Below are 10,058 nucleotides of genomic sequence, written 5' to 3'. Positions count from 1 at the left end.
GGTGTTTTGTTCCCAATTCTAAGAAGGGGCACAGTGTCCACACTTTGGTCTTCATTCTTCTTGAGTTTCATGCGTTTAGTAAATTGTATCTTATATCTTGGGTATCCTAAGTTTTGGGCTAATATCCACTTATCAGTGAATACATATTGTGTGAGTTCTTTTGTGATTGTGTTACTTCACTCAAGATGATGCCCTCCAGGTCCATCCATTTGGCTAGGAATTTCATAAATTCATTCTTTTTAATAGCTGAGTAGTACTCCATTGTGTAAATGTACCATAATTTCTGTATCCATTCCTCTGTTGAGGGACATCTGGGTTCTTTCCAGCTTCTGGCTATTATAAATAGGGCTGCTATGAACATAGTGGAGCATGTGTCCTTTTTACCGGTTGGGACATCTTCTGGATATATGCCCAGGAGAGGTATTGCTGGATCCTCCGGTAGTACTATGTCCAATTTTCTGAGGAACCGCCAGACTGATTTCCAGAGTGGTTGTACAAGCTTGCAATCCCACCAACAATGGAGGAGTGTTCCTCTTTCTCCACATCCTCGCCAGCATCTGCTGTCACCTGAATTTTTGATCTTAGCCATTCTGACTGGTGTGAGGTGGAATCTCAGGGTTGTTTTGATTTGCATTTCCCTGATGATTAAGGATGTTGAACATTTTTTCAGGTGCTTCTCTGCCATTCGGTATTCCTCAGGTGAGAATTCTTTGTTCAGTTCTGAGCCCCATTTTTTAATGGGGTTATTTGACTTTCTGGAGTCCACCTTCTTGAGTTCTTCATATATATTGGATATTAGTCCCTTATCTGATTTAGGATAGGTGAAGATCCTTTCCCAATCTGTTGGTGGTTTTTTTGTCTTATTGATGGTGTCTTTAGCCTTGCAGAAGCTTTGTAGTTTCATGAGGTCCCACTTGTCAATTCTCGATCTTACAGCACAAGCCATTACTGTTCTATTCAGGAATTTTTCCCCTGTGCCCATATCTTCAAGGCTTTTCCCCACTTTCTCCTCTATAAGTTTCAGTGTCTCTGGTTTTATGTGAAGTTCCTTGATCCACTTAGACTTGACCTTAGTACAAGGAGATAGGAATGGATCAATTCGCATTCTTCTACATGTTAACAACCAGTTGTGCCAGCACCATTTGTTGAAAATGCTGTCTTTCTTCCACTGGATGTTTTTAGCTCCCTTGTCGAAGATCAAGTGACCATAGGTGTGTGGGTTCATTTCTGGGTCTTCAATTCTATTCCATTGGTCTATTTGTCTGTCACTATACCAGTACCATGCAGTTTTTATCACAATTGCTCTGTAGTAGAGCTTTAGGTCAGGCATGGTGATTCCACCAGAGGTTCTTTTATCCTTGAGAAGAGATTTTGCTATCCTAGGTTTTTTGTTATTCCAGATGAATTTGCAGATTGCACTTTCTAATTCGTTGAAGAATTGATTTGGAATTTTGATGGGGATTGCATTGAATCTGTAGATTGCTTTTGGCAAGATAGCCATTTTTACAATGTTGATCCTGCCAATCCATGAGCATGGGAGATCTTTCCATCTTCTGAGATCTTCTATAATTTCTTTCTTCAGAGACTTGAAGTTTTTATTATACAGATCTTTCACTTCCTTAGTTAGAGTCACGCCAAGATATTTTATATTATTTGTGACTATTGAGAAGGGTGTTGTTTCCCTAATTTCTTTCTCAGCCTGTTTATTCTTTGTGTAGAGAAAGGCCATTGATTTGTTTGAGTTAATTTTATATCCAGCTACTTCACCGAAGCTGTTTATCAGGCTTAGGAGTTCTCTGGTGGAATTTTTAGGGTCACTTATATATACTATCATATCATCTGCAAAAAGTGATATTTTGACTTAGTCTTTTCCAATTTGTATCCCTTTGATCTCCTTTTGTTGTCGAATTGCTCTGGCTAGGACTTCAAGTACAATGTTGAATAGGTATGGAGAAAGTGGACAGCCTTGTCTAGTCCCTGATTTTAGAGGGATTGCTTCAAGCTTCTCACCATTTACTTTGATGTTGGCTACTGGTTTGCTGTAGATTGCTTTTATCATGGTTAGGTATGGGCCTTGAATTCCTGATCTTTCCAAGACTTTTATCATGAATGGGTGTTGGATCTTGTCAAATGCTTTTTCCGCATCTAAGGAGATGACCATGTGGTTTTTGTCTTTGAGTTTGTTTATATACTGGATTACGTTGATGGATTTCCGTATATTGAACCATCCCTGCATCCCTGGGATGAAACCTACTTGGTCAGGATGGATGATTGTTTTGATGTGTTCTTGAATTCGGTTAGCAAGAACTTTATTGAGGATTTTTGCATCAATATTCATAAGGGATATTGGTCTGAAGTTTTCTATCTTTGTTGGGTCTTTTTGTGGTTTAGGTATCAGAGTAATTGTGGCTTCATAGAATGAGTTGGGTAGAGTACCTACTGTTTCTATTTTGTGGAATAGTTTGTGAAGAACTGGTATTAGATCTTCTTTGAAAGTCTGATAGAACTCTGCACTAAACCCATCTGGTCCTGGGCTTTTTTTAGTTGGGAGACTATTAATGACTGCTTCTATTTCTTTGGGGGATATAGGGCTGTTTAGATCATTAACCTGATCTTGATTCAACTTTGGTACCTGGTATCTGTCTAGGAACTTCTCCATTTCATCCAGGTTCTCCAGTTTTGTTGAGTATAGCCTTTGGTAGAAGGATCTGATGGTGTTTTGGATGTCTTCAGGATCTGTTGTTATGTCTCCTTTTTCATTTCTGATTTTGTTAATTAGGATGCTTTCCCTGTGCCCTCTAGTGAGTCTGGCTAAGGGTTTATCTATCTTGTTGATTTTCTCAAAGAACCAGCTCCTTGATTGGTTGATTCTTTGAATAGTTTTTCTTGTTTCCACTTGGTTGATTTCACCCCTGAGTTTGATTATTTCCTGCCGTCTACTCCTCTTGGGTGAATTTGCTTCCTTTTGTTCTAGTGCTTTTAGGTGTGTTGTCAAGCTGCTAATGTGTGCTCTCTCTAGTTTCCTTTTGGAGGCACTCAGAGCTATGAGTTTTCCTCTTAGAAATGCTTTCATTGCGTCCCATAAGTTTGGGTATGTTGTGGCTTCATTTTCATTGAACTCTAAAAAGTCCTTAATTTCTTTCTTTATTCCTTCCTTGACCAAGGTATCATTGAGAAGAGTGTTGTTCAGTTTCCACGTGAAGGTTGGCTTTCTATTATTTATTTTGTTATTGAAGATCAGCCTTAGGCTATGGTGATCTGATAGGATGCATGGGAAAATTTCAATATTTTTATATCTGTTGAGGCCTGCTTTGTGACCAATTATGTGGTCAATTTTGGAGAAGGTACCATGAGGTGCTGAGAAGAAGGTATATCCTTTTATTTTAGGATAGAATGTTCTGTAGATATCTGCCAGATCCATTTGATTCATAATTTCTCTTAGTTTCACTGTGTCCCTGTTTAGTTTCTGTTTCCATGATCTGTCCATTGGTGAAAGTGGTGTGTTGAAGTCTCCCACTATTATTGTATGAGGTGCAATGTGTGCTTTGAGCTTTACTAAAGTTTCTTTAATGAATGTGGCTGCCTTTGTATTTGGAGCATAGATATTCAGGATTGATAGTTCCTCTTGGAGGATTTTACCTTTGATGAGTATGAAGTGTCCCTCCCTGTCTTTTTTAATGACTTTGGGTTGGAAGTCAATCTTATCAGATATTAGAATGGCTACTCCAGCTTGTTTCTTCATGCCATTTGCTTGGAAAATTGTTTTCCAGCCTTTCATTCTGAGGTAGTGTCTATCCTTTTCTCTGAGATGAGTTTCCTGTAAGCAGCAAAATGTTGGGTCTTGTTTGTGTAGCCAGTTTGTTAGTCTATGTCTTTTTATTGGGGAGTTGAGTCCATTGATATTAAGAGATATTAAGGAAAAGTAATTGTTGTTTCCTGTTATTTTTGTTGTTAAAGTTGGCATTTTGTTCTTGTGGCTGTCTTCTTTTAGGTTTGTTGAGGGATTACCTTCTTGTTGTTTCTAGGGCGTGGTTCCTGTCCTTGTATTGGTTTTTTTCTGTTATTATCCTTTGAAGGGCTGGATTCGTGGAGAGATAATGTGTGAATTTGGTTTTGTCGTGGAATACTTTGGTTTCTCCATCTATGTTAATTGAGAGTTTGGCTGGGTATAGTAGCCTGGGCTGGAATTTGTGTTCTTTTAGTGTCTGTATAACATCCGTCCAGGATCTTCTGGCTTTCATAGTCTCTGGTGAAAAATCTGGTGTAATTCTGATAGGCTTGCCTTTATATGTTACTTGGCCTTTTTCTCTTACTGCTTTTAGTATTCTATCTTTATTTAGAGCATTTGTTGCTCTGATTATTATGTGTCGGGAGGTATTTCTTTTCTGGTCCAGTCTATTTGGAGTTCTGTAGGCTTCTTGTATGTTCATGGGCATCTCTTTCTTTAGATTTGGGAAGTTTTCTTCTATAATTTTGTTGAAGATGTTTGCTGGTCCTTTGAGTTGAAAATCTTCATTCTCATCCACTCCTATTATCCATAGGTTTGGTCTTCTCATTGCGTCCTGTATTTCTTGGATGTTTTGAGTTAGGATCTTTTTGCATTTTACATTTTCCTTGATTGTTGTGCCGATGTTCTCTATGGAATCTTCTGCACCTGAGATTCTCTCTTCCATCTCTTGTATTCTGTTGCTGATGCTGGTATCTATGGTTCCAGATTTCTTTCCTAGGGTTTCTATCTCCAGTGTTGCCTCATTTTGGGTTTTCTTTATTGTGTCTACTTCCCTTTTTAGGTCTAGTATGGTTTTGTTCATTTCCATCATCTGTTTGGATGTGTTTTCCTGTTTTTCTGTAAGGACTTCTACCTGTTTGATTATGTTATCGTGTTTTTCTTTAAGGATTTGTAACTCTTTAGCAGTGTTCTCCTGCAATTCTTTAAGGGATTTTTGTGCTTTCTCTTTATTGTCTTCTGCCTGTTTAGCAGTGTTCTCCTGCATTTCTTTAAGTGTGTTATTAAAGTCCTTCTTGAAGTTCTCTATCATCATCAGGAGATATGCTTTTAAATCCGTGTCTAGCTTTTCCGGTGTGTTGGGGTGCCCTGGACTGGGCGAAGTGGGGGTGCTGGGTTCTGATGATGGTGAGTGGTCTTGGTTTCTGTTAGTAAGATTATTACATTTACCTTTCGCCATCTGGTAATCTCTGGGGTTAGTTGTTATCATTGTCACTGTTTAAAGATTGGAGCAGAAGCTGTGTTCCACTCACCAGCAGTCTCTAAATCCTGCGGCGGGGGTCGTGGGTAGCTGACGGTACCCCGGTGCTGGTCCAGCCGGAAGAGGCCTGTGGTCCTACACAGGCCGTTTTTCTGCTTCCCTAACTAATGCAGTCTCTGGTCCCGCGTGCAATTGGATTGGAGCAGAAGCTGTGTTTCACTCTCCAGAAGTCTTAAGATCCTGTGGTGGGTGTTGTGGGTAGCTGGTGAGTGTCAGCCGACCCTGCGCCCCAGCTGCCCCGTGCTTTTCTGACCGGGAGAGGGTTGTGGCCCTATGTAGGCCGGATTTCTCTCTCCCCAACCAGAGCAGTCTCAGGTCCCGCGTGATTGGACTGGAACAGAAGCTGTGTTCCACTCACCAGCAGTCCCAAAATCCTGCGGCGGGGGTCGTGGGTAGCTGGCGGGTGTCAGGCAACCCTGCGCTCCCGCTACCCCGGCGCTGATCTGGCCGGATGAGGCCTGTGGCCCTACTCAGGCCGGTTTCTGCTTCCCTAACTAATGCAGTCTCAGGTCCCGCGCAATTGGATTGGAGCAGAAGCTGTGTTCCACTCACCAGCAGTCCCAAAATCCTGTGGCGGGGGTCGTGGGTAGCTGGAGGGTGTCAGGCAACCCTGCGCTCCAGCTACCCTGGCGCTGATCCAGCTGGATGAGGCCTGTGGCCCTACTCAGGCCGGTTTCTGCTTCCCTAACTAATGCAGTCTCCTCATTTGATTCTTAATATATATTAGGTTCATTGTTTATCTATCTAGTTGTTGTCTTGGTGTCCTGTCAATTGGTGATATGGTGGTGTTAAAAATCTCCCACTATTAACTTGTGGGGTTTAATGTGTGATTTAAGCTTTAGCAAATAAGGTTGACCTTGTGTTTGGGGCATAGATGTTCAGAATTAAGATGTCCTTGGGTTGATTTTTCTTTTCATGAGTATGAAGTGTCCTTCCCTGTCTTTTTTTTTTTTTTTATTAGTTTTGGTTGAAAGTTTATTTTATTAGATATTAATACAGCTACTTCAACTTGCTTCTTGGGTCCATTTGCTTGGACTAATATTTCAATTCCTTCTCTTGTATCTTTTATGCCGGAGATTCTCTCTTCCATCTCCTGTATTCTGTTGGTGATACTTTCACCTGTTGTTCCTGTTCTCTTGATTTCCTCAGTTAATGTTTTCTTTATTGCTTTTGTTTCCATTTTCAGGTATTGAGCAGTTTTGTTTTTTATTTCTTTCATCTGTTCAATTGTATTTCCGTATATGTCTTTAAGGGATTTAGTTACTTCCTGTTTAAAAACCTCTAACTGTTTGATTGTACTTTTCCTCTATTTCTTTAAGGTACTTACTCATTTTCTCTTTAAAGGCTTCTATCATCTTTATTAAATTGGATTTAAGGTCATTTTCTAGTACTTCTTTTGAGTTAGAATATTCAGAACTTGCTTTAGCTGCATAGCTGTGCCCTGAAGTTGCCATATTGCCCTGGCTTTGTTGACTGTTATTTTGTTTGTTTATTTGTTTTTTTTGTTTTGTTTTTTGTTTTTGTTTTGGTTTGGTTTGTTGAGGGTCTTTAGGCATCTGAATAGCTTTAGTTCTTGGATGGTCCTGTTGTAGTAGGTATTGGAAGGGAGCAATCCTCCATAATTCTGGTATGCAGGCCTCTGATGGGTATCCTTGGGCTGTGTGTTTCTGGATCACCATGGTCTGATAAAATTGGGCAGAGAGGTAGCAAAACAATGGATGTCTAGCAGGGATAGCAGACTATTCATTGCAGCTCAGGGTACCACAGATGATTCAGCAGGTAGGGAAGATGGGTGTTGGAAGGGAGTCTAACTTGAATATTTTCAAATCAGCGGGTCTGATGAAGGTGGTCAGAGAGATGACAGTACAATGGACATCTTGCTTGGGATCGCTTGCTGCTCAGGCTGCTATAAGTGACTCTTGATGGGGCAAATAAACTCGTATTCTCAAACTGTCTCAGAATATTTCAGATGGCCAAAAAGAGAGACAAGTGCTAAGTGGAATGACTATGAAATCCTTTAAATTCCAGTTACCAGAGCAGGTCTGTCACATCAAGTTCTCCTGGCTTGTGATTGATAGAATTCCTTCTCCTTGTCCAATTGAACTTAGTTCTCATATAAATCATTTATATCACCAACTGCATTGATATAATTGTGTATGTAGTTATATATATATGTATATACATATATATGTGTGTTATATATATATATATATATATATATATATATATATATATATATATATGTGTGTGTGTGTGTGTGTGTGTGTGTGTGTGTGTGTGTGCGCACACACACACACACACACACACACATGATTTTCCAGAATTCAAGAACTTTAGAGGACTGAGGACTGGGCTTAGTGGGGAAAGAAGGATCTTGCTGCACAAGACTGAGAACCAGGCAGAGGTCAACGCAGCACAAGCCAGCAAGATGGTGTCAGTTGAACCAGGCCGTCTAAGGCTGGCAGCATCCGCGCTGCTGCTCTGGAGCCCATGCCTGCCTGCTCCGGAGCTGTAAGCTCCAGCCAGGCTCTACCACAAGTAGGTTGTGGATCATTATGAAAACCCTGGGAACGTGGGGTCCCTTGACAAGACATGTAAAAATGTTGGAACCGGATTGGTGGGGGCTCCAGCATATGTTGACGTCATGAAATTGCAGCTCTAGGTGGATGAAAAGGGGAAGATTGTGGACGCCAGATTCAAAACATTTGGCAGCAGCTCTGCCATGGCCTATAGCTCCTTAGCCACGGAGTGGGTAAAGGGGAAAACGGTGGAGGAAGCCCAACATCAAAAACACGGACATTGCCAAGGAGCTCTGCCTGCCGCCTGTGCCTGTGAAACTGCATTGCTCCATGCTGGCACAAGAAGCCACCAAGGACACCCTGGCTGATTGCAAACTGAAAGGAGAGTCTAAGAAGGAAGAGACAGAGAAGGGAGCCCTAGAGACACTCCAGCCAGTCACAGCAGCTGCCTACTGCCACCCTGCACATCAAAGAAGCTACTCAAAACGCACACTATTCACCATATGTAGAAAAAGTGCCTTTGATTAGGTCTAATCCTGTGTTCCTTTCAGCTCAAATGTGTCCTTAGTGCAGTTAGTGTCTTGATTTAGTTTGTGGTCTGGGACTGAAATCAGCACTAAAGTCTTAAGCTCTGGAGAGTGACAAGGAGTTGTACCTGATCTGGGGTAGATTGCCAGCAGAGTGCCTTATGCTGGCTATCTGATGGGATCTATTACTGAGTACTTAGCAGATCTGCATATATATAATAATAAAAGAATGTGAGACAAAAAAAAAAAGAATAAAAGAGTGAGAACCAGAGTTTTAATCTGCAAACTCACACAAGGTCAGGTAGAATCATAAATACCTGCAGTCCCAGAACTCTTGCAGTAGCTGATGGTCAGAGATGGGAGAACTGCCAGAAACTCACAGGCCAGTGAGGTTGGTACACAAAGGAGAAAAAAACAGACCCTGACTCAAAGAAGTCTGCGCATGATGATTTTGCCTTAGATCATCCTTTGAATTACACATGTGCACTGTGGTCTCCACATGCCCATATTTACACACAGGAGTTTCTCGATCTCTCTCTCTCTCATTCTTTCTCTCACTTTCTCTTATGGACACAACACACACACACACACACACACACACACACACGCACACATTTTTTTTCTCTATTTCTCTTTATCTCATATACCACACGCGTGCATATGCTTGCTCACACACACACACACACAAACACACACACACACACCTGCTTTGTTCTATGTTATAAAGATGCTACAAAGTAATGAGAGCAGATAACTTCCATTAGAGGATTGTGTTATCACTCACATTGTTGAGAAAGCCCCATGCTTTACTATTTTTGCAATTTTTTTACTTTAAATTTAGAGACTATGTTGTCTGACTGAATCAGAAATGCCAAAACTACTTTGGGCAAGAAAAAAAATCGTGTTTTATTTTTTATTCAATATGGCAGTCTATAGGAAATCACTCCTGCCAAACCTGGAGTGAGCAAGATCAAAAGCATTAGTAACCTTTGAATCCAGGCAAGTCACCAAAGGGAAAAAAAAAGTTAATAACCAGGTTTAAAAAGTAGTAAAAGGCAAACTTTATAGTCTGAATTCCCATAGGAATAAATCAGGGTTGTTTCTTTTTTTTTTTCCTTCAAAAGAAAAATAAAACGTAAAGAGAGGAAAAGGCAAAGGACAAATGTCATGAATAGAAGTGAGGTAGGAAATGGACAACACCACAGTGAGGTCAAGGATGAAAGAGAGTCCTCAGGGAAGGCTGGGGCCAATCACAGATCTCTGCTGTGCTTTCTTTATAACTGCCCTTACATTTCATTATATTTCTCTGGCAGGCATCCCATGTCTCTTTATGTTTGCAGGAAGGGGGTGGCAGAATAATATCGCTCAGGGGAGGGAAGATTTATGACCTTATATGTTTAGAGCCAGGCTGAATATTTTCCTTAATTTATAAGCCACTGTCATGTTCAAAATCCAAGCTAAAGATACAGTGCAGTCATGCACGATGTTAAACATTGGTGTACCACTGTAAGGACCCATGCAAGCCAGTCATGCAGTATGAGGGAGGCTAACATATTATGGCCATACACTATGGTAAGGACTTATCTATCTACTGTGGTCATGCACTGCAATGAACACTGTTTTTATTAACAGTAAAAAACTCATGACATGTTTGAGTTAGAAGCAAATCAGAAAACAGTGCTAGAACAGCAAATCAGTACTCTGATTATATTTTTCTACTTCATGACTGCAATGATATCTACTAT

At 40.7% G+C, this 10,058-nt stretch overlaps 1 pseudogene; it reads left to right on the top strand.

Moving 5' to 3' along the window:
• The first annotated feature begins 7,695 nt into the window (after positions 1-7,695).
• Positions 7,696-8,314, top strand: LOC110301442 (iron-sulfur cluster assembly enzyme ISCU pseudogene; annotated as a pseudogene).
• Positions 8,315-10,058: the final 1,744 nt, after the last annotated feature.

Source organism: Mus caroli, unplaced genomic scaffold (genome assembly GCF_978045245.1).
Source record: "Mus caroli unplaced genomic scaffold, Mus_caroli_1 scaffold_11, whole genome shotgun sequence".
NCBI lineage: Eukaryota > Metazoa > Chordata > Mammalia > Rodentia > Muridae > Mus > Mus caroli.
Note: the sequence above shows the minus strand (reverse complement) of the source record. Positions and strands in the feature narration are given on the sequence as shown.